Source organism: Terrapene carolina, unplaced genomic scaffold (assembly GCF_002925995.2).
Source record: "Terrapene carolina triunguis isolate 2854851 unplaced genomic scaffold, T_m_triunguis-2.0 Scaffold113, whole genome shotgun sequence".
Classification (NCBI taxonomy): Eukaryota; Metazoa; Chordata; order Testudines; family Emydidae; genus Terrapene; species Terrapene triunguis.
Genome location: NW_020664464.1, coordinates 19,772,918 through 19,796,329, shown reverse-complemented (window position 1 = coordinate 19,796,329; position 23,412 = coordinate 19,772,918).

Genomic DNA, 23,412 nt, shown 5'->3' with positions numbered 1-23,412 from the left:
TGTGGTGGGGCGATAGATGGAATGCATATCCCTATCTTGGCACTGGACCACCTTGCCAAACAGTACGTAAACCGCATGGGGTACTTCTGAATGGTGCTGCAAGCACTGGTGGATCACAAGGGCCGTTTCACCAACATCAATGTGGGATGGTCAGGAAAGGTGCATGACGCTTGCATCTTTCGGAACTCTGGGCTGTTCGGAAAGCTACAAGAAGGGACTTTCTTCCCAGACCAGAAAATTACCGTTGGGGATGTTGAAATGCCAATAGTTATCCTTGGGAACCCAGCCTACCCCTTGCTCCCATGGCTCATGAAACCGTACACAGGCAGCCTGGACAGTAGTACGGAGCAGTTCAACTATAGGCTGAGCAAGTGCAGAATGGTGGTAGAATGTGCCTTTGGACGTTTAAAAGCCTGCTGGTGCTGTTTGCTGACTAGGTTAGACCTCAGCGCAACCAATATTCCCATTGTTATTGCTGCTTGCTATGTGCTCCATAATATCTGTGAGAGTAAGGGGGAGACTTTTATGGCGGGGTGGAAGGTTGAGGCAAATTGCCTGGCAGCCAATTTTGAACAGCCAGACACCAGGGTGATTAGAAGAGCACAGCTAGGTGCACTGCACATCAGAGAGGCTTTGAAAACCAGTTTCATGACTGGCCAAGCTACGGTGTGACAATAGAGTGTGTTTCTCCTTGATGCAAAACCGCACCCTTTGTTGAATGTACGTCCCTGTAAGCCAATCCTCCTCCACACTTTGACCACAGCTGGCAAAGGAAATAAAGTCCCTATTGTTTTGAATCCATTCATTCTTTATTTATTAAAAAAAAAAAGTGAGATCACTGACAAGGTAGCCCGGGTGGGATAGGGGAGGAGGGAAGGACAAAGCCACATTGCTTATTGTAGCCACACTACAAATCAGAGCTGTTTGAATGACAGCCTTCTGTTGCTTGGGCCATCCCCTGGAGTTGAGTGGCTGGGTGCCCGGAGCCTTTCTCCCCCCACCCCCTGCATTCTTGGGCATCTGGGTGAGGATGATATGGAACTTGGCGAGGAGGGCAGGCAGTTATACAATGGATGCAGCGGTGGTCTGTGCCCAGGAACCCATCTTGGGAGGGTATTGGCTCCAGGGTAATGAAAAGGTCCTGGCTGCCTGGGAGAACGGATTCTCCACTTGCCTGCTGTGCATTCTCCTCCTCCTCCTCCTCCTCCTCCTCTTCCTCATCCACAAAATCCTCCTCCATGTTGCATGAGACTCTCCCCTTGCAGGTGTCCACGGACAGTGGTGAGGCACTGGTAGGGTCCCCCCCTAGAATGGCATGCAGCTGATCATAGAAGCGGCATGTATGGAGCTCTGACCCGGAGTGACCGTTTGCCTCCTTTGTCTTGTAGTAGGCTTGCCTGAGCTTAATTTTCATGTGGCACTGCTGTGTGTCCCTGTTGTAGCCTCTCTCCACCATGCCCCATGCAATTCTGGCATATATATTAGCATTTCTTCTGCTAGATCGGAGTTCTGGCTGTACAGATTCTTCTTCCCATACAGCAATCAGATCCAGTGTCTTCCGTTCGCTACATGCTGGAGCTCGTTTGCAATTCTGGGACTGCATGGTCACCTGTGCTGCTGAGCTCGCCACACTGACCAAACAGGAAATGAAATTCAAAAGTTCCCAAGGCTTTTCCTGTGTACCTGGCTAGTGCATCGGAGTTGAAAGTGCTGTCCAGAGCGGTCACATTGGAGCACTCTGGGATAGCTCCTGGAGGCCAATACCGTCAAATTGCACAATGCTGCGTCTGCTCTACCCCAAATTCGACCCAAGAAGGTCGATTTTAGCACTATTCCCCTCGTCAGTACAGCAGTTGATTTTAAGAGCCCTTTAGGTCGATGGAATGGGGTTGGTTGTGTCGCCACATTGCTTATAAAATCGACCTAACGCGGCTAAATTCGACCTAACCTCGTAGTGTAGACGAGCCCTGAGACATTGGAAAGATCGACATCTTTCCCCGGTCTCAGAGAAGAAATTAGAGTTAGTATCTACGTTCCTAATGGAAAAAACCACCCTCACGGCCCTGGGGGATGTTTCAAGATGTGACGGGTTGGATCACAGAAAACCCCTTGGAAACTGCCAACCGATGTGCTGAGACTACCCCTGAACCTGTTTCCCCTCGCAGCTTAGCACTTCAGTGCCCTGACTGGTTTGAGCCAGACCCTCTAGCCTGCTGCAAACCCAGACCCAGGTCTGAACCACGTCCCCCAACAGCGTCTGTACAGGTAACCTAGGAAAAAAAGAGCGAAACGATTGTTTGCCGTTGCTTTCATCAGGCATTGGGAGCTGCAGGCTTAACTGAAAACAGCTTAAGAAGTGTTCCTGTCTCCAACACTCAGATGCCCAGCTCCCAATGGGGTCCAAACCCCAAATAAATCCGTTTTACCCTGTATAAAGCTTATACACAGTAAACTCATAAATTGTTCGCCCTCTATAACACTGATAGAGAGATATGTACAGCTGTTTGCCGCCCCCGTGCCCCCCAGGTATTAATACATACTCTGGGTTAATTAATAAGTAAAAAGTGATTTTATTAAATACAAAAAGTAGGATTTAAGTGGTTCCAAGTAATGACAGACAGAACAAAGTAAATTACCAAACAAAATAAAATAAAACAAAACACGCAAGTCTATGCCTAATACAGTAAGAAAGTGGTTACAGATGAAATCTCACCCTCAGAGATGTTCCAGTAAACTTCTTTTACAGATTAGCTTCCTCTAATCTGGGTCCAGCAATCACTCCCACGCCTGTGGTTACTGTCCTTTGTTCCAGTCTCTTTCAGGTAACCAGCTGAAGACCAATGGAGGGGTCTCCCAGGGGCTTAAATAGACTTTCTCTTGTGGGTGGAGACCCCCTCCTCTCTCCTATCCAGAATTTAGCTCCAAGATGGAGTTTTGGAGTCACATGGGCAAGTCACATGTCCATGCATGACTGAGTTCCTTACCAGCCAGGCCACACTCCTGGGAAACACAATCTTATTAGACTCATGGATCAAATCCTTTATTTTTCCAGCATCAGTTATTTTTGGTCTAAAACATACCCCGCATTGTCTGGTAAGGAGCACACCTTGAGGAAAGCTCCCAAATGACTTGTTAGTTGGAATCTGGATATGGTAATGAGAATAATTTAGGAATGAAAACCCCATACTTTAATTGAGCTGCATCCTTAATATAGTATTCGTTCTTTTTCAGATCCACTGTGCAATGATGACTTTGCAAAAATTCACCATTTGTTTAATCCCTCTTGGCATGTATGGACTGTCTGATGGGATGTTGCTTACGCACAAATGGAAGGAGATGGGAGGGGGAGGGAATGTGGGCTTTGCATGTGCCATGGTATTTGAGTCAAAGCTATATTTGAATAAAAGTCTTGTCTGTAAGTTTACAAACAGGCAATTAAGGCTCTTGCAGTTATCTAAATCCATTTTCTTCCCTTCTAATTTTATGGTCAAAAGCATGACTGTTGTTTTTAGACTTTCATTATAACTGCAGAAGCCACAGAAAGAACCAAATGTTGTTTGTTTGTTTATTTGTGAAACAAATTATGCCCCTCTGCAATCTTTACTGTGTAATTTGTTTTGGGTGTGCAGTTTACAAGAATGTGTCCACTGGTCTAAGCTCCCCCTCACCCCTGGAATTAAAAGATGAAGCAGCAAAATTCACATGCAAGTGGCTATAATTTTAGTGTAATAGTTACAGTTCATTATATTGCCCAAAGTCAGGAATAATTTGACATAACAGAGCCTTCCATTTGAGTCTGTGATCAGTGCCGCTAATGAAGAAAACATGGATGTCAGAATTAAAAGGTATAGAATTACTGTTACGTACTCTGAGTACTGTTGAGTGCAATTCAATAAAATTATAGATCTCTCCCCATTTATCACTTGCGGTCCATTTTGTTTAACAAATGCAGTAGGCAGTGTCTGGTTACATTTGACTATGCAGGGAACTGGAGTAGGAAATCTTTGAAATGCACCACTTAACATTTTCATTTGGTTTCTGTGTGTTTGTGTGCTGGTTTATATATATAAGTTAAACAGAATAGATGCCATTCAATAGTTTAGCCACAGTTGCCAGTGGGATATCTTTATAGTTTCTACTTACAGTTGCCGTTGCCCCAACCTGAGCCATCTGAGAAACCTTCTCTTTGCCATCCAAATGTATGGGGCTTGGAAATCTGCCCAGAGCCATGGACATAACATTTTCGGTTTCTTTAAAAAGGTCTTTTTTTGAACAACAAACAATTCTTGAAAAACTTTTGCCTCATTTTTTTGTTTTCTCATAACATAACATTTTAAATCATAAATGTTAGGGAAATGATTATAGAAATATTCCAGTTACTAAAACGCCTTTTTGGTAAATGACAAGTTCGAGAACCACTTCAATAACAGCTTGATAATATTTTCAATAAAAATGTTGCTGAAGATTGATGAAAATGGGTCCATTTTAAACTCTGCAAAAAGGAAACAACTTTGTTTTTTAATTTTGTTACAAAATTCAAAATGGTAATGTCAGCTGTAATAAGTATATTGAGAACTCAACAGTAAAGAAGAACTCAGTCATGATGAGTCTGCAAGTATGGCTGGCTTGTACATAGTGAGGCCGGGTATTGTACATAACTCCAATTATCGTCCCTCAAGCTTCTCTCTTTCTCACTGTAGACTCTGTACAGTTTCTGTATAGAACCTCCCACAGAACACCTCCTGTCTGGCTTCCTGCATTATATTTAACAAACTAGCAATGGGTCATATGCATAAGTCCATCTCTATTCAGCAAAGCGGTTAGGCACTTGAAGTCAATATGAAGTATCAGCTTAAGCACTTTGCTGAACAGGGATCTAAGGCACAGAATCTCTTGCTTTGTGTGGTAATCTATTGTAATGCATCAAATATTTTTCCTAATAACCCTACAGATCTGAAATGGTAAAAGCAATATTACACTGGCGTACACTTTGCCTGCAGCAGCACATTGCTAGGTCCAAAACCTAGGTATTATTTGTATTGTACTCATGATGACTGACCAGCTTTGAAAGGAAGAGTTAACATGAATGAAGACTTTAATCATAAGAACTGCTTGATAAAGATGATCATTCATCTTTGGCATATTAAACTGGATGATGATTAATATAACCTGGAGTGAGGACATATACTTAGTGCATACAAGTATACAAAAGAAAACCCAACAAACCTGAGAAAATGTATTGCTTAAGGAAGGTCATTTCTCTTTAACCAACCTTCCCAACCCCTGGGCTCCTGAAAGGGACTACTCTGTTACCTTTATAATGAACTACAGCAACCTCTGATGCAGATAAATGACCTGGCCTGATTTTTGTTTGTTTTTTGAGGGGAGGGAGACAGTCTCATAACACTAGACACTGGGATGGGTGGGGGGCAGAATTTCAAAAGCTACTTTTGCATGAATAGCCATTTGCAAGTGCAAAATCCACACAGACATGCACAGATGGGCATTTGTGTACCCAGTATTTATGTATGCAATCCGCTGATGTGTGTGGGCAAATAGAGATGTTGTGAAATAAGCAGGGGCAACTGCACATACACAAGAGCCAATTTTTTGGCCCCTTTAAAAAGAGATCTCTTACAATCCCCAGTAGTTTCTGCTCTGTGAAGTGGTCAAAATTGCACTCTGTTTTGAAAATAGCATAAAATATAGGAAACAAACCTTACTTTATTATATTCTCAGCATGGCTTGGGTTTCAAGGTATAGTACCTTCCACAGAGCCAAACATATCAACATAGAGCTAAATCCTGTGGTCCTTATTCAGGACCTAAGTTCCTCTTGTAATGGGAAAACCTCTGGGTGGGCGCCACAGGGGAGGTTTTCCTTCCTGGAGATTTCTGCCTAGTTGTTCCATCAGGGGAGGAGCTATGAATGGAACAGGCTGCAAGGCTGACCCACCACCCCTGTGAGTTACAAGGTATCAGTGGGAGGCCATGATCATCTGCATGATGCCACAGGCCTCCACACCAGCTCTGTTTCAATGGTAACCCCCCACCCCCCAATTCGTGGTAGTGTGGGTGTAATGGCGGTACAGTGCCAGGGCTCCCGTAGCCAGCAGATGCATCGGAGGTCTTCTTAAAGAGAGATCCATATGGCAGACAGGTCCAGCAAAAAGATAGCACTGCCACAGACTGGGTTGTGTTTCTGCTTTTATTGCAGAGCACAGCACTATGGGGGTGTCACATGTACCCAGTGGCCTGACCCTACTCTGTGTGTGTGTGTGTGTGTGTGTGTGTGAGTGTGTGTGAGTGTGAATGAGAGAGAGAGAGCGAGTATTGACATCCCACTCATGTTGTTATTGTAGTTCAGATCCTCTGCTGGTGTAAAGCCCCATCGTGCCATTGACCTCAATGAAGCTACATTGATTTACACCAGCTGAGGATCCAGCCCATCTTTCAAACCTGTTGCCCAGCTATAGCGACTGAGAAGAAAGTAACTTTTCCACAGACATAGCAATATGAGTGCATGATACAGTGACTACCCAGGCAGTCTGACTTCTAACACACTGTGGAATGCAATGCTTGGTAACTATGTACAGGTCTTAGGAGGAGGAGGACGAAATAGATATGCAAAGGCTGTTTCCAACAAACACCAAATAGGGATGTCTTTGTGTTTTGCCTCCTGCCCATGTTTAGGTTACACTTGCACTCAGTGAAAGTGCTGAAATTACTGCAGGTTTTGTTTTCAAGTCTGCGTTTGATGAAGAAAGATGGCAGGGCAGGTCAGCTGAGCTTTATCATTCCCTTCAACAGTATTTGTAATAAGGCAGGGAGGAATGTGCCATTTATTCCGAGAACCTAGTTTTTTATCCACCCTTTTTGACACTTGCTTGGCAGTACTACAGGAAAATAAACCGCCATGTAACCAGAAAGCTTTTTAACAGCTATATTGTACCTCAGTGCTATTCCTACCCACTTATATTAAAGACAAGCAGGAGATGCTGGCTGCATCAGTCAGAAAACTAACAGGAGGAAACCCTGAGTTTAGCATTCATATAATTTTTCATTTGCAGTGAGAGCAAACAGTTCTCAGAATAAACTAGTTGATGATTGAATTAAAAGACATTGTGCTAATAGTAATCTTTGCAGAGAAGTCTGGAATGTGTAGCAGAGCACAGTATGGGAATCAAACCTTGTACTTTTCTCTCTCTACTCCAATCCCAGCTTATCTATCACTGCTCACCCCTCTGTCCCTCCTCAGTCTGCCCACTGTTGGTACAAGGAAACCTTATCCCCTGCAGATCCTGCCATCTGGAACAGCCTTTGTCACTAGCTCTCCTCTCTTTTACCTCTCATCTGAAAATGGGGTGTGTTAGGGGTAGCATGGAAAACACAACATGCTGCTGATTCTGGGCCAACACAGCCACTGCAGCCCCCATGCTGCTCTAACTTATATTAGGGGTAGATTCAGCCCCCTGTCATTTTAGGTTGGGGCAGCAGGAAGGTGGCTTAGAACCACTTGTCCCATCTCCTCAGCCCTCCTCCATTTTAAGTGTAAATTCATCCCCGTGGTGAATCCAGTCCATAATCTGTAAAGCTTTTTGGGATACAGTGTGAATAGAAGTCCAATATGAAACACATGGCAGTTGTCCCTTCCCCAGGTAGGTGCCTGTGACTGCCTGCTCCCTTACTAACTCTCTCTGCCCTCTTACAGGAACTATTCCCCCAGGCAGAACAGCCTTGGCGGGGCTATTTTGAACTGACTAATGTGTGTTTCTTTCCTCCAGCTGGTAGTCAGTGCCCTTAACTCCTGTTTTAGTTTCCCCCTTACTTACTCCTGAGGATACTGTACATTCCACTACAGTTTGGAAAACAAAATTGGATTGGATTTCCTCTTTGGAGTTATTTCCATCCATTTTGCTATTCCCTAGATGTGGGTGGTATTAGTAATTGTATAAGACATACCTTGCTTCTTTGTGTACATATCTACCTGTCCTCCCTACTTTGTGAATTTATAAAGGGCCACTGGTTGATCAGTAGCAGGGAACACAGCAGATTACAGAAGACCTCTGTTTCAATGGAGAATCATACAGATTTATGAGATCTAGTTTTGGGTCTTGTGAGTGTCTCCCCTTTATACTTTGCAGTGTTCAGTGTTATGTTTATGTAGAGTGGACACCACAGACAGAAATGTTAAGGAGAAAACTGCATTTACTCCACATTGGGCTTGATTTTCCCCCTGTTACACCAGCGTGACTATGAAGAATCAGGCTTGTTGCTTCTTGGAGGGAGGAATCCCAAAGAATTCACAAGGGAAAAATCCTTTCCAGTAGTCATTGCTTTGTGAAATTAGAGCTGTGTACAATAAATGTCTGTCAGAAATGGCTTCTGTGGTAACCAGGATTTGACCCATAGGGGAGAATGGAGCCCAAACTATACCTTAAGATTCAGAGGAACAGCTAAAATAATAGTGTTCCCTATTCAAATTACATATAGAAAATGTCTTGACAAGTCCTGCTGATCAGGTTCATAGCAAATACACCATTTCCCAACTATCTCAGCTGAAATCAGCAGCACCTGGGTGAAAGGCAGATGGCTAAACCTGGTCAAGAAATTGGTGGAAAGAGGGAACCATCTTGAAGACCTAGCAACGACTATCACCTGGCCCTCCTTTTACCCCCAGATTGTCAGAATGATCTGCAGCCTCCTCACTGCTGCTGGACTCACGGATAACAACAAGCAGGGGGAAAAAAACCTCTTTCCAAACTTTCCTCCATTTATGACTTATCAAAAGACTATGCCCTATCTTACCCAGCACAGACCTGGCCACCATGACACATATCTGCAGGCTGGCCTAGTGCAATGCATTATCCCTAAAAATGAGCAGTACAGCATGCAAAATGCTTTGGTTAGTCACGGATGCTACTGCTCTTCTCCTCAGCAACACCACTTGCCAAAAGCACATCAACCTGGAGTGCAACTCACTACACTAGCTCCCCATGAAATACTAAGTCAAAATCAAGGTCTCAATGTTTATCTTCAACGCCCTCAATGGACTTGGTCCAAGATACCACAGAGAGTGTCTCTTATTGTGATAGTGACCTCCCATGACAGCTGCTTTCCTCAGGAATGATGAAGTTGTCAACCTTAGAGGTGAAGCTCATACAGGAACAGTGAGAGACATGGCTTTCTTGACAACAGGGTCAGGATTCTGGGACTCCTTTCAGAGCACATTAGAATGGTCACACCACTTGTAGCCTTTGGAACAAGGCTTGAAACTCACAACTTCAATCTAGTATTCTCACAGACACAACTCAAAACAGTGAAGATGGAGGAAGGAGGAGGAAGAGGTAGAAGCAGAAAGGGAGAGAGAGAGGAGGAAGGAAGGAAATTTAAAATTAAAGTGCTGATTACCTCAGAGAAGTAGGGAAGAAAGTTGGACAATTATGCCAAGATTTAAAAAAAGAGTACCTAAATTTAGGCTCCTAGTTTGTATTTAGGCACCTAAATAAGTGGTCTGTTTTTCAAAAGTGCTGAGCACCTAGCCCATCTGAATGATGTTATATACTCAAAGCTTAACCTGGGTACACATTTTTGAAAATCTTGACCTTATACCATTGGCCTATTGCAATTTGGGTTATTAACCTTGGAAGGCAGTCAGACACTATGGTGATAAATGCAGCTATAAGAATCTATTTGTCTTCAATGGTGCCAGGCTTTCACCATATAGGGAGCATACTACTTACATGTTGGACTTGTTGCTATTTGAAAAAATAGTCCTTAGAAAGTTGGGCTATTGCACATTACAGTTGAATGTGAATACACTACGGCATTGCTTAAATAAATGAGAATCTGAGTGTATTACTGAAGAGTTAAATCGTTGTGTTGTATGCCTTGACATTAAGAAATATAATTGATGTGAAGGGCTTTTATTAATAATGTGGATTTAATTTGAACATGAGAACACTAAAGGAAAACCTTTTGTCTAAAAATCAAAACACATCTAAAAGGTTTTGAATTGTAATATCTTGAAAGAAAACTGAAAGGTGAAATATTATCACAGGGAAGAGATTTCTGGCAAATCAAGAAGAAATACAAAAAACCTGTTATACAAAGTAACCTCAGACATGCAGGGTTGCTTCATTTCCATAATAAGGAAAAACAAACACCCAAACTCTTCAGGGCAGGGACTGTCTCTTAGTCTGTTTGCACATCACTTAGCACAGTGGGGCCTTGATCTCCAGTCCATAGATGCTACCATAATGCCAACAGTAAATAATAATACCAATAAATTAAAAACCCCAGGGCTTGATTCTGCATCCCTTACTTATGTGAGTAGTGTCCTTAAACTCTGATTGAGGGGGTCTACCTGCTGTATGTTGACAAAAGAGGCATCTGGCTGGACTACCAGAAAATCAGGTAGCAGTTATGGCCAGGCCAGCTGTTTTCCATCTACTTATGGCTAAGGGGTTACAACGAATCCTTTCTGTTGCAGACTTTGCAACTATCAGCAGCAGATTAGACTACTGCAGTAGATTAGACTTTGTGAGGCTACATCTTGGATTTATCTGGAAACTGATGCTGGTGCAGAATGTTGCAGCTTGCTTTTTTACAGGGCACATCTTTCCAGGAACTGATGAAGTCAGTGCTTTTGGATCTGCACTGGCTACTTATTAATTACCGGGGAGAACCTGAGTGGTTGGTTTTGACCTGTAAAGCCGCAAAGTAGACCTGCGACCTATTTCTCTGAAAAAAGACCAAATCTCTGTGTCATAATGACAGAGAGGAAATGAGAGGCTATTCCTGAACTGGAGCCTCACCTGGATAAGAGAGAGGGGGCAGCTGGACGGGAACTCTCTGTAAGGCTCTCCTCAGCTTGGGAACTCGTTCTCACCCTTGGCTTGCAAAAACCCTAATTTATTGATATTCAGGAAGGCCCATTTGTTTCCCCTAACTCTGAGGAAATGGAAGGTTCTAGAAGGAGATCTTACTACTAATAATTATTATTAATTTTTACTGTTATGTTTTTATTGGTTGAAATGAAAGTGAGGCTACAGGAGTAGTCTATTTCCTGTCAATATAAGATTGGTCAGGGAGTGCCTAGGGGAAGGTCTAGGTTCTCCTTTTTCAGTGGATGAGTCTAAATAAACAAAGAAGTATCTTTCTTGAAAACATCCACGCCACTACAGAGCAGCACAGTGCCCCCTCTTGTAAACACATTCACTTTTTTCTTAGGGTCTTCTTCAGTGAGCAGGCATTTTCTAACCTTCTTCCTCAACCTTAGTCCTACTATGGTAAAAAAAAAAAAAAAAAAAGATACTTTGAGTCTAAAAGGAGTGTATGCACCAGCTTTTATACTATATTATAGACCTTCCGTAAAACTGGTGATCTGAAGTTGAACTGGGTGAAGTGTCCGTTTCTTCTCCCATAGCAATTGGTAATGAGTTCAGTGTACAAGGCCTTACAGGCCTTTTACAAACATACTGAGTTGCAGCACAGAAGCATGGCAGTCCTGGGTCTTGTTGAGGCCTCCATTTTCAAGGTAAATGGAACCAGTTATTCTTCCAAAAGTCTAAGCTCCCAAATGCAGAGGGAAAGCTGCTTACCAATATGCTTCCCACTTCTACTCTTCAACTCACAGACTTTCTCTTTTTGTTTATTAAATTAATTTTTGGCAGTAACATAATACCTGGAATCCTTCCATTTACTGTTTTAAAAACTTTTCTTGAAAAGGAAGAGAGAGAAGTAAGGGGAGTATAAAAGCCTTGTGAAGCTGATCCCCAGCATATGTAATGAACACCTTTTTAAAAAAGTACCCTAAAGTTTATTTTGTGTTGACTTCACTTTAGGTCAGGGCCCAGGGGAGAAAGGAAAGGAGATCTTTAAGCAGGGATTATTGGACATTTCAAGGTAATGACAGGGCAGCTTGAGAGAACTAAAGTATGAGGTTTCCTTAAAGTGTGGCTACGAAGGTAACAAGATCATTTCATTAATTTTTAAAGCAGGAAATGTTGCTTATAGTAAAAAAGAAAGACACCCCTCCCCCTAGAAACACGGTTACAGTAAAGCAGAAAATAATCACTCTCATTGTGGGCACAATAGTACCACAAGCCCTCAGGGCCACACAGAGGATTTGGGGGGCCTGGGACAAACTCTGAAACTGAGTTCCCCCTACTCATCCAAAAAAATTAAGGCTGCAAAACACAGAGGGAAGGCCCTGCAGAGACGGGGAGATGTTGGAGCGCAAGCCCGACCCACACTCACCCAACAGCAGCGACTCCTGGATCTGGCTCCCCTCTCTGGGCATGGAGACCTGATGCACAAGCTTGTAGTACCACTCAGGCTTGGTCTGGGTTGCAGTGCCACTGAGTTTGGGGGCCCTCTCAAACAGGGGGCCTGAGGCAAACTGCCCTGTCCTGGGCAGCCCTGCAAGCCCTGATAAGGGGGCAGAGAATACTTGCCCTGTTCCAGAAGCAGCTGAGGTGCCAGACTGTGACTCAAGTAGTCACCATATGGTCCATATTTTCCCCCTTGCTGGTAAACGTGTCAGCTTGAACTTGGTACCTAGTGCAGATTCCTTTTCCCTCTGCACTGATTGAGCTGGATCATCCCAGTACACTGGGGGAGGGCAGAGGGAGCCTTGCAGTGCCCGATTCCCATCTCCCCATCCACTTGCTGACTACCTGTGCAAGAGGCAGCCCTGTGGAGTCTGCTCCCTACCCATTTTACTACCCAGGACACAGGCAGCTCATACAAGGAGCAAAGGGGTGCCTTACTTTGTACACAGAGTGCAAGTTACAATGTCTCCCTTGTATTTATTTCTTTAATTGCAAAACTACAAAAATAAATAGAAAGCACATAATATGTATGTATACAAACTCTGTCTCCCCCTCTTTCTCTCCCTCGTGGTGTGTTGCTTGTCATGTTAGATTGTAAGTTCTCGGAGACAGGTACCTCTGTGCCCGTACAACACCTACTGCAACGGGTACTATGGTACTAGACATATGAAATAACAACAGTACTAACATTCACTCACTACACCTACTTTATGTGAGAGTCAGGCAGTACTTCCCCACATTGTATGTCCTCTGCTATCCTGTTCTGCTGCTCTCCTCTCTGCAGGCATGGGATGAGGATTGTGCCTTGCCAGCTGCCTGTGGTGCCTCATTTCTCTTTGTGCAACTCACAACATTTCCTTCTCTGAAAACAAAAATTAATAATGATGGACATGGGCTTCCTCGTTATTATTTCCTGTCCTAATTGGTTTGTTTGGCATTTCCCCAGTTGATTTCAGCGGAACTCTGCTGGGCTGGCCAGCTTCCATGTGCTTGGAGAGGAAATACACAGTTTGCCCTCATGTAACACTGAGTAACAAGATATGTGCCCTGTAGCCCATGTTTCGGGAGGCAGGAAAAAACACTAGGCTATAAATGATTCTTGGGTAAAGGATATGTATGTTCTTTGTCTCAAGTATAGTGACCCTGCAAAGCAGGATGTCTTAAAGGGACACCATCAACTAGTTTTTGCCCAATACAAAGTAACTCTTTTTGAAAGCACACCTCTGCAAAAGAAAAGAAAAATATGATAAAACGACCATATGTTTTCATTAACACTTTTAGCTGGCCACGGTTTCTTTAAATTTAAATACTCCCCTGCAGTGTTGGAAAAGCCAATCAACAATATTGTCGTTTTGCATGAAAATGACAAAACAAAACTGATGAAAAACAAAAGTGAAATTGTTCTGTTGCATTGTCTAAAGACTGTGAAATACAGAACTAAAAGACACAGTATATATTAAGAAAAGTAAAATAGCACTTTAAAATAGCCCATGTATTTAAATAATCAAAACTGTTACTGGTCACACAGGTAAAAACATTAAAAGTTGTATTTTTCTTTCTTGAATGAAATGCTCATGAAAGGTGCCAAATTGATGTCCTTGAGGCTTGAAGCTCTTTCTTTAACCACAGAACAGAGACAGCCTAGGCAGCAGTGGGCAGACCTACCAATGTGCCAGCTCAGATGTGGCCACATCTAGGTGACAGAAATATTTCATGGCCCTTTCAGTCTTTGGCTTCTCCACAGAGTCTGGCAAAAAATGTGCTAATAAGTGCCACTAGTGGTGGAGGGTTTTATGGGATGGACACCTGTCTTCTCTCTAGCCATTGAGACCATCGATTATTTTTACATAGCTAACTGGCTGACAGCGGGTAACAGCTTTCAGTCATTACCAATCTTGCCTGGAATTGATGGAACTGAGCCAGTAAACTAGAGGTGAAAGGGTCCATATCTCTTACTAATCCCCCAAGCCACCCATTCCCCTATAAGTTCACAGCATTCATTAAATAACAGTCTATGTCCACAGCTGCTCAGATAGTGTTCCAGCTTTTGCTGGTTGCACATGGTTGTTAAGCATTGTCATTACTTTTTAACTGTTTGTTTTTGTACATATGCAGCCCACACCATATCTCTGAGGACATTTTTTAGATTCCCAACATTGCTGTATGATCTCTTGGGCTCCTAGGCATCTCACCTTTTGCCTCTTTGACCACATAATGTTAATCATCTCTTTACTATATGTCAGAGGGACAATATGGAACATCTTTATTTTCTATTTAAATTAATTGATGGTTTTAGCAATTGTTCTAAGGAATGTTTTACTGTTGATCTGTAGGACTGCTGGAGAATCTCATTGAACTTTTAGCACATGAAATGTTTTTATTTCTTTTATACATAAATACATGTCATTTACATTTCAAAATAATGAAATGAAAAAGTGTGAGTGTTTTAAAAAGATATTAGTAAATAAGCATTGAATTTTATTATCATATTATTACTAGTAAATAAGTTATTGAAATATAGTTTTGGAAATACTATCATCATAATCAATAATAATAATTTAGGTTGTGATAGCACTTAAAGGCCCAGTCAGGGCACCATTGTTTTAGGTGTTGTAAATACATTAAATAAAAAGACAATCTATGCCCTAAGGAGCTGATAACTTAAGCAGAATAAAGGAATGGTAAATTAACTGCCAACTTGTTATGGGTATCTCACTTGAATGGTATTTCAGGAAGTAGCATCCACAAATGCAGTACTCTGAGAAGGTCACAGCACTGGCTAATCCAGCATTTTAATAATTTGTAACATTGCTTCATGGTTGGTTTCAGGGGAAGACATCATATAACTAAAGTAGTTCAATACCTTTGCCTTATCTGGAGGCCTTTGAATATTGCTATACAGGGAGACATCTAAACTTTTCCTTTTGAAACAGCCAGATATTGTATTTCACTAGAGAAGAGAATACTTGTGATTAAGGTTCCCAAATGTATATTTAAATTAAATTCAATAAGGCAGCTACAGTATGGTAATCAAATATTTGATTGTTAAAAGCAGTTATTAAAGTACATGTAAGTGTGTTGATACTAAAATTATAGTTTTATATAAAATATCTAATCTTATCTTAAAGACTTAAATATTTATTATATCTCCAATAATCCTCAGCTGGTGTAAATCAGCATAACTCCTTTGAAGTCAACAGAGCATGTCAAGATACACCAGATGAAGACAGGTCTCCAATTTTTTAATAATTAGTATAGGACAGAGATTTGTCTTATGAAATCTCTAAAATGTTGAATTTAAAAAGACTTACTGTAAATAGTTTAAAAACCTTTATTAGAAAAAATATAATTTAGTAGTATGTAAAATAAATGTATTTTTTCTGTTCATTTTAACATAATATCATGGTGAATAAACCTTGATAAATACTAAATACTTATAGATTTTTAACAATTATTCCTTATTTGGGAACCTTAATTTAAAACATAACTGAAAAGAGTATGATATGTGAATGAAATGATAGCATTGCACCTCCTATTTGAGCTTGTGCTTTTAAAAATCTGCAGATGAGAGTACTGTGCAAAAAGTGCTTTGCTCATTTTTATTTCTATTATCAGGTTTGGTCCAACAGATGTAGTCAAGATACCACTTGTGTAAGATTACAACTAAAGGGCATAGAAGTCTAAAACTGGGCTCTTTGTGAACTAGTCACAGTCACACATAGTTAAACTTTAATACTTATTTCTCCCTTGGGTTGAAAATAATTTCTTTGGGTTTGATTCCTTCCAGCAAATAGCTTAGTTGGGACCAAAATAGACAATGGACCAGAAACTTAAGAACACACTTAAAATTAATTCTGTTCAAATACTGCAAAACACAAATCTTTGTTTGATTTCTGAACAGCTACATACTTCAACCATATTTATGCTCTTTGTTAATTCTCTATTTATAAACATTCTCATGTTTGGAGATGGCTGGTTTTCGGTCAATGCCCATACTCACAGGTGAACAAAGCTATTCGTGTGTCTAAAGAATATTCACTATTCTCTTGTTTAAAAATGTTTCACTTATCCAACCAGGAGGCAGAAACAATAAACTTTAAAAACGTCTAACACTGAAAGGAGGTCTCTTTTAGATAGCAATGATGGGGCAGGTTGGCCAGGTACCTGTACAGCAGAGGGATAGAGGAATGGTTTGGGGAAATTACTAAACAAAACTCAGCAACCACATAGCTACTGAGTAACTACCAAGTTTTTTACCATTTAACAGTTTGATTTTATGTTGTCTGTCCATTATTGTTTCCCTGCCATGTTTATTTACATTGTAAGCTCTTTGGGACGGGGACTGCCTCTTTGGGACTGTGTACAGTGCCTAGTGCAATGAAACACTGAACCTGGTTAGGGATATGATTAAAATAGTCAATTTGAGCTATGCATGAACAGCTTATAGTTATAAATAGCCACAGTTATAAATAATGTACATAAACAGTTTTGAATAATTATGCAAAAAGACCAATAAAAATCAGGCTGTTAACAAAGGATTCACAAATGGAATAAAAGGTTAAGTGTGCAACAAATATTATTCACAACTATCAATATTCTTATTAGTCGTTTATATTAATAATTCATAGAATCATAGAATATCAGGGTTGGAAGGGACCTCAGGAGGTCATCTAGTCCAACCCCCTGCTCAAAGCAGGACCAATCCCCAACTAAATCATCCCAACCAGGGCTTTGTCAAGCCTGACCTTAAAAATCTCTAAGGAAGGAGATTCCACCACCTCCCTAGGTAACCCATTCCGGTGCTTCACCACCCTCCTAGTGAAAAAGTTTTTCCCTAATATCCAACCTAAACCTCCCCCACTGCAACTTGAGACCATTACTCCTTGTTCTGTCATCTGCTACCACTGAGAACAGTCTAGATCCATCCTCTTTGGAACCCCCTTTCAGGTAGTTGAAAGCAGCTATCAAATCCCCCCTTATTCTTCTCTTCTGCAGACTAAACAATCCCAGTTCCCCCAGCCTCTCCTTGTAAGTCATGTGCTCCAGCCCCCTAATCATTTTTGTTGCCCTCCGCTGGAATCTTTCCAATTTTTCCACATCCTTCTTGTAGAGTGGGGCCCAAAACTGGTCACAGTACTCCAGATGAGGCCTCACCAATGTCGAATAGAAGGGAATGATCACGTCCCTCGAGCTGCTGGCAGTGCCCCTACTTATACAGCCCAAAATGCCATTAGCCTTCTTGGCAACAAGGGCACACTGTCAACTCATATCCAGCTTCTCGTGCACTGTAACTCCTAGGTCCTTTTCTGCAGAACTGCTGCCTAGCCATTTGGTCCCTAGTCTGTAGCCGTGCATGGGATTCTTCCGTCCTAAGTGCAGGACTCTGCACTTGTCCTTGTTGAACCTCATCAGATTTCTTTTGGCCCAATCCTCTAATTTGTCTAGGTCCCTCTGTATTCTATCCCTACCCTCCAGCGTATCTACCACTCCTCCCAGTTTAGTGTCATCTGCAAACTTGCTGAGGGTGCAGTCCTGTTCTACTTATAATGAGCCAATCTAACAGTACTTCTGTTCCAAAATCTATATTTTTGGTAGACTCTTAGGCCACCATACATATGCCAATACTTGTGTTTTATTATTATGATGGTAGAGACTAAATTAGTCCTTTAAAGCTGCTGGAATCAGATTATGGACAAATAAAGAAATCTGAAATCAAGGTACTTAATGATTATCCTCCTAGAGGCCTGCAATTGGTGCTTTTCCCATTGCCATTTGTATCCATGTGTCAACGAAGCTCAGCATTTTTTTTTTTTAGTGTTTCTAATCCTATATGCTCTGTGCTTTGATCAAAGGTATCTTAGATGTGTTCCAAAGAAGGGTTCTCACTGGAAAGAAAATCATATTAGCTGTTCAATATCTACTAAGCCACGTAACGTCAAGTACTGCTGCTCCCACAGGTGTATGGCAATGCAAAACAAGGAGGAAGGCATTCTGACTTTGTGATCTTAAAGTCAGAAGTTACATTCCACCAGAAAAACAGGTGACTAAGTTGGTGCATATTCATTCTCTCTATCTCCTCCCACAAGGTATTGTTTTATTAAACAAATCTTTCCATTTGTGACAGTGGAGAGAACTTATTTTTTTAAAAAGGAAAGAGTCATGGTGATTTAATTAACATCTACATTGGGGTATGAAACTATATTTCAAATCAATCTCATTGTTAATTTCATTTTTGCCATAGACTGGAAATTTAAGCTGTCCTGACATGTCCAGATGTTTTTAAAATTTTAGTTTTTCCAGACATTACTCAATCCACCTGACATTGGAGAAGGAGGATTTATCATTAGTTCTCAGTCTTCAGTGGATTCATGTAGAATTCAGACTCCCTTAGCCATATTCATGTCAGGTTGTTCAAAATAAAAATACATATTTGTTTTACAATTCAGTCTGACTGGTGGACTTTATTCAAAACAGAACATGAAATCTGATGTAAATGCAAGTGATTTGTCCTTATTTGAATTGGAAGGGGAGCTGTTAGTGGAATCTTAGATCAACCTTATATTTTAATGTATTCATTTTTAACCATTGGTTGAATATAATCATATAGTTTCTGGTGCTTATTGCTACAACATTTGTAAGGAACTACTTTTTATGCTGCTATATGGGAATTCATTAGAAATTTTTGTAGATTGCTTTCGTGTTACCATAGGTAATTTGTGATCTTTTTCTTTTGCAGTGTCTATGTACCCTTTGGGTCAAATTGGTAGGTGATGTGTAAAACAATGTAAGTTAGATACCATTATACTAATTTAGGCTTCCTCAAACTCCAACTTTGTCTTCATTGCACTAAAAAGGGTGTTTTTACAATGCACTAGCTAACATGTAATAACAAATGCAAAGTAAAATCATAGCAGAGACAAGACAGTTATAATTTTAACATGTTGAGGTAAATCTAGGCTCCCTCCTAATTGCTAAGATGCAGCTTCTGACTGCTTTACCTTTATTTATGGCCTACATACACTCTTTTATCAATGTGTGAGTGTAAAGAAGTCTTAGGCTTTGAGTCTTCACTGCCTAAAAAGGTGTGTTTTTACAGTGAGATACCTAACTCAAATTAGCTAACTCACTGTAATGCTAGGGGAGACAAGAGACAGCTAGTTTCTAACCTCACTATAGTTTTTATCACAGGTAATTTTTACCTCAGTGTAGGTGGTTGAGGTAATCCCGGGGCAACTATGAGCGCCTTGTCTCCATTTGCTATAAAAACACATCTTTTTTTGTGTTGCTCAAGTTGGTGTATTTTGGACAAGGAATTGTACAAGGTTAAAGGTTTGTCCTGCAGTCTTTCAGGGTTTGAATCATTCTCCACAAGTTTAGCCCCAGTCATTTAAGAATCAGAAATGGTCAATTTTCTTAATATTGATTTCACTTTTTCTTCCACAGATGTCAGAGATTTTTGAAAAACATCAACTTTGACATATAAAGGTGAAATAATTTCATTTCAGGAGTTGCCTTCCTCGTTCTCTGTACTCATAGAACAAAATGGTGCTGGTGCTTTCTGAATTAGTCCAGCATTTGTGGTTTGAAGGAATCAGTCCTCCCAGGTTTAGTCGTATTTTTCTTCATTTTCTTTTTGCAATCACTATCTGTGAAGGGAGAGAGATCTTTCTGCTCCCTTAGTAAAATAAAAGCTTTGAATGTTTGCAAGAAAATAGGAGAACTCTGCTCCTCACAGTATAGCTGCTGTGCTACATATTCTCCTGTCATGGCTATCATAAACCATCTGCTGTGCTGTAGATTGAGTAAGAAGCTGTTCACTCTATTTGGTGACAATGGCGGACACCATATAGTTTGGCTAGAGTACAGAGCACCAGATAGGGACTTAGAGACCTGGGTTCTCTTCCCAGCATTGCCTCTGGCCTGTTGGATGGCCTTGGGTAAGTCACTTCATCTCTGTGCCTCAGTTTTCCAGCTGCAAAATGGGGATAAATGATACTTGCTGCACTTTCAGACATACTGAAAATAAAAAGTGCGCTATAAAATCTAGGTATTATTAGAATAACAGCCGCTGGAAATCTCAAGAGTACAGCTCCACAGCCTGCCAGCTGGGGCAGGCTCTCTTTCTCTATGGCTTGGAGAATGTTTTTTGAATCCTAAGCTGGCAGCATTCCCCCATCTTCTTTAATTTCAGTTCAGGTTCTGTTTGTCTGCACATCCATTATTGTGCAGCCTACACACCAGCTGAGAATCTGGCCCCAAGCAGTGAGGTTTCATGGACCTATGAGGGACCAGGAGTAGGACCAACAAGATGACCAGGAGTAGAAGGGGTGCAGATAGCAGAACTCTCTATATAAACTATAAAACTATTGTGAACGTGAGAGATTTTACTTTGTTTTAGTTTGGCTTTTGTTACTGTAACTCCGTTTCATTCACTGTTTTTTTCCCCACAGTCAGCACTGCTGCTGCCAGCAGTCCCTGTGAAATGCTTCTGATTACAGTTGGCGTCAGCAAATACACTGTTTGCAGTATCTGTGTAGCGTTTCCAAAAATGTGTTAGCATGGATGGAGGACTAATGGGTCAAAAATGCAGGGTCTGAGTACTGGTCTGAAAAACAAAAGACTGTTGCAACCTGCTATTTCATTCAGTGCCACAAAGGCTGTTAGCAGCAAGGCATTGAATCCCTTCCTTTCACTGTGTATGCTATATTTCACTTTCAAATATGTCTTATTAATAACGGATAAAAAAGACTGCATGAATCAACTAGACTAAACTACAGTAAGCGTTTCCACTGGTGCATCACTAGATGCTGTAGCCATCAGTTCTATGAATGGTAACAAAAGAGGGTATGACATGCTGTAACAGGTTGCCAACTCACCACTGTGGCACCTCCCACTGGTTGCTCCGGGAATTAGCTCTGTCCTAGCCGTGGAACGCTCTCTGTGGGTGGTGTTCCACCTGTTGTCTGCTCTCCTGTTTGTTTGTTTGGGACCCGTGTTGCTCCCTGGCTTGCAGCGTCCTCTTCTGGACACAGCCCTCCGGCTGTGCCTCACTCGGTTCTCTTCCCTTCCGGAAGGTATTCGCAGTCCTCCATCTGCCCCTGCCCTTGTGGCCAATGCAGCCCCAAATTCTATCCCCTTGCCTCAGGGGCAAGCCACAGTCTGTATCTGGCCACACTCCTCCATGGCCAGGTGCAGTGTAAGGGGGGACAGGGGTATCCAGGGCCACCCACTACTCTGGGTTTCCGGCCCAGGGACCCTCTGGCGGCAGCCATGTCCTGCCCTCCTTCTCTCCCTTCTACTGCTCACGCTCCCTGAGCCACTTCTCCTTTGGCCCTTGCACCTTCTTGGCCCTTTCTTTCAGGGACCTCAGCCTGGCAGGTATCAGGCTGGAGCTTTCCCTCTGCTCCCCTGAGCCTGCTCAGTGCTGCTTTATCTAAGGTGCTATCCCTGGGAGCCAGTCCTCCTCCCTTGCTTATCAGGGAGAGACTCCTCTCTCCTCTGCTTTGCAGCCTTTATATAGGGTCCAGCCTTTCTGATTGGCTGGGTTCTGCGCAGCCGCTCCAAGGGCTGCTATTTACCCCTCCTCTGCCACAGTGGGGCAACTGCGTTACACCTCCACCACTGTTTATTATTTGTCTTGCTATAGCACTCAAAGACCCAAACACACAGTCCTGGTCTACACATCAGAGTTAAGTCCACATAAGGCAGCTTACATTGACCCAACTCTGTAGGTGTTTACACTAAAATGCAGCTCCAACCGATGTAACTCACCCACTACACTGACTTAATAACTCCACCTCCGTGAAAGGAGTAGAGCTTTAGTCATTATTGTTAGGTCATAGAACCATAGAAGATTAGGGTTGGAAGAGACCTCAGGAGGTCATCTAGTCCAACCCCCTGCTCAAAGCAGGACCAATTCCCAACTAAATCATCCCAACCAGGGCTTTGTCAAGCCGGGCCTTAAAAACCTCTATGGATGGAGATTCCAACACCTCCCTAGGTAACCCATTCCAGTGCTTCACCACCTTCCTAGTGAAATAGTTTTTCCTAATATCTAACCTAGACCTCCTCCCCATAACTTGAGACCACGGCTCCTTGTTCTATCATCTGCTATAGCTCCATCCTCTTTGGAACCCCCCTTCAGGTAGTTGACGGCTGCTATCAAATCCCCCCTCACTCTTCTCTTCTGCAGACTAAACAATCCCAGTTCCCTCAGCCTCTCCTCATAAGTCATATGCCCCAGCCCCCTAATCATTTTTGTTGCCCTCCGCTGAACTTGCTCCAGTTTGTCCACATTCTTTCTGTAGTGGGGGGCCCAAAACCGGATGCAATACTCCAGATGTGGCCTCACCAGTGCTGAATAGAGGGGAATAATCATTTCCCTCGATCTGCTGGCAATGCTCCTACTAATGCAGCCCAATATGCCATTAGCCTTCTTGGCAATGAGGGTACACTGCTGTCTCATATCCAGCTTCTCGTCCACTGTAATCCCCAGGTCTTTTCTGCAGAACTGCCGCTTAGCCAGTCAATCCCCAGCCTGTAGCAGTGCACGGGATTCTTCCATCCTAAGTGCAGGACTCTGCCCTTGTCCTTGTTGAACCTCATCAGATTTCTTTTGGCCCAATCCTCCAATTTGTCTGGGTCACTCTGGACCCTATCCCTACCCTCCAGCATATCTACCTTCCCCCCAGCTTCGTGTCATCTGCGAACTTGCTGAGAGTGCAATCCATCCCATCATCCAGATCAGTAATGAAGTACAAATACTAATACAACTTGGAACAGGACAACAGAACATTAACTGTAATCTATATCCCTTTACTATACTGGACAGAAACTTCAGGTGTGTGTGTGGAACAATGTTACTCTGTAGCCATCTGGCTAACGCAGTCCCTATACATCATATTTAATATACATTTCAAGCCCTTTTCTCTCCCCCCATCACCTTCTTGTGTTTACATTTATCCCAGCTGGAATGATATGATACTGTGCCTGCCAGTAGTGTAACAGCTGCTGGCTGGAATACACAAACAGGAATATGGGATATGGAAACAGGAAAAAGAGGCATACTCCCATTTCCC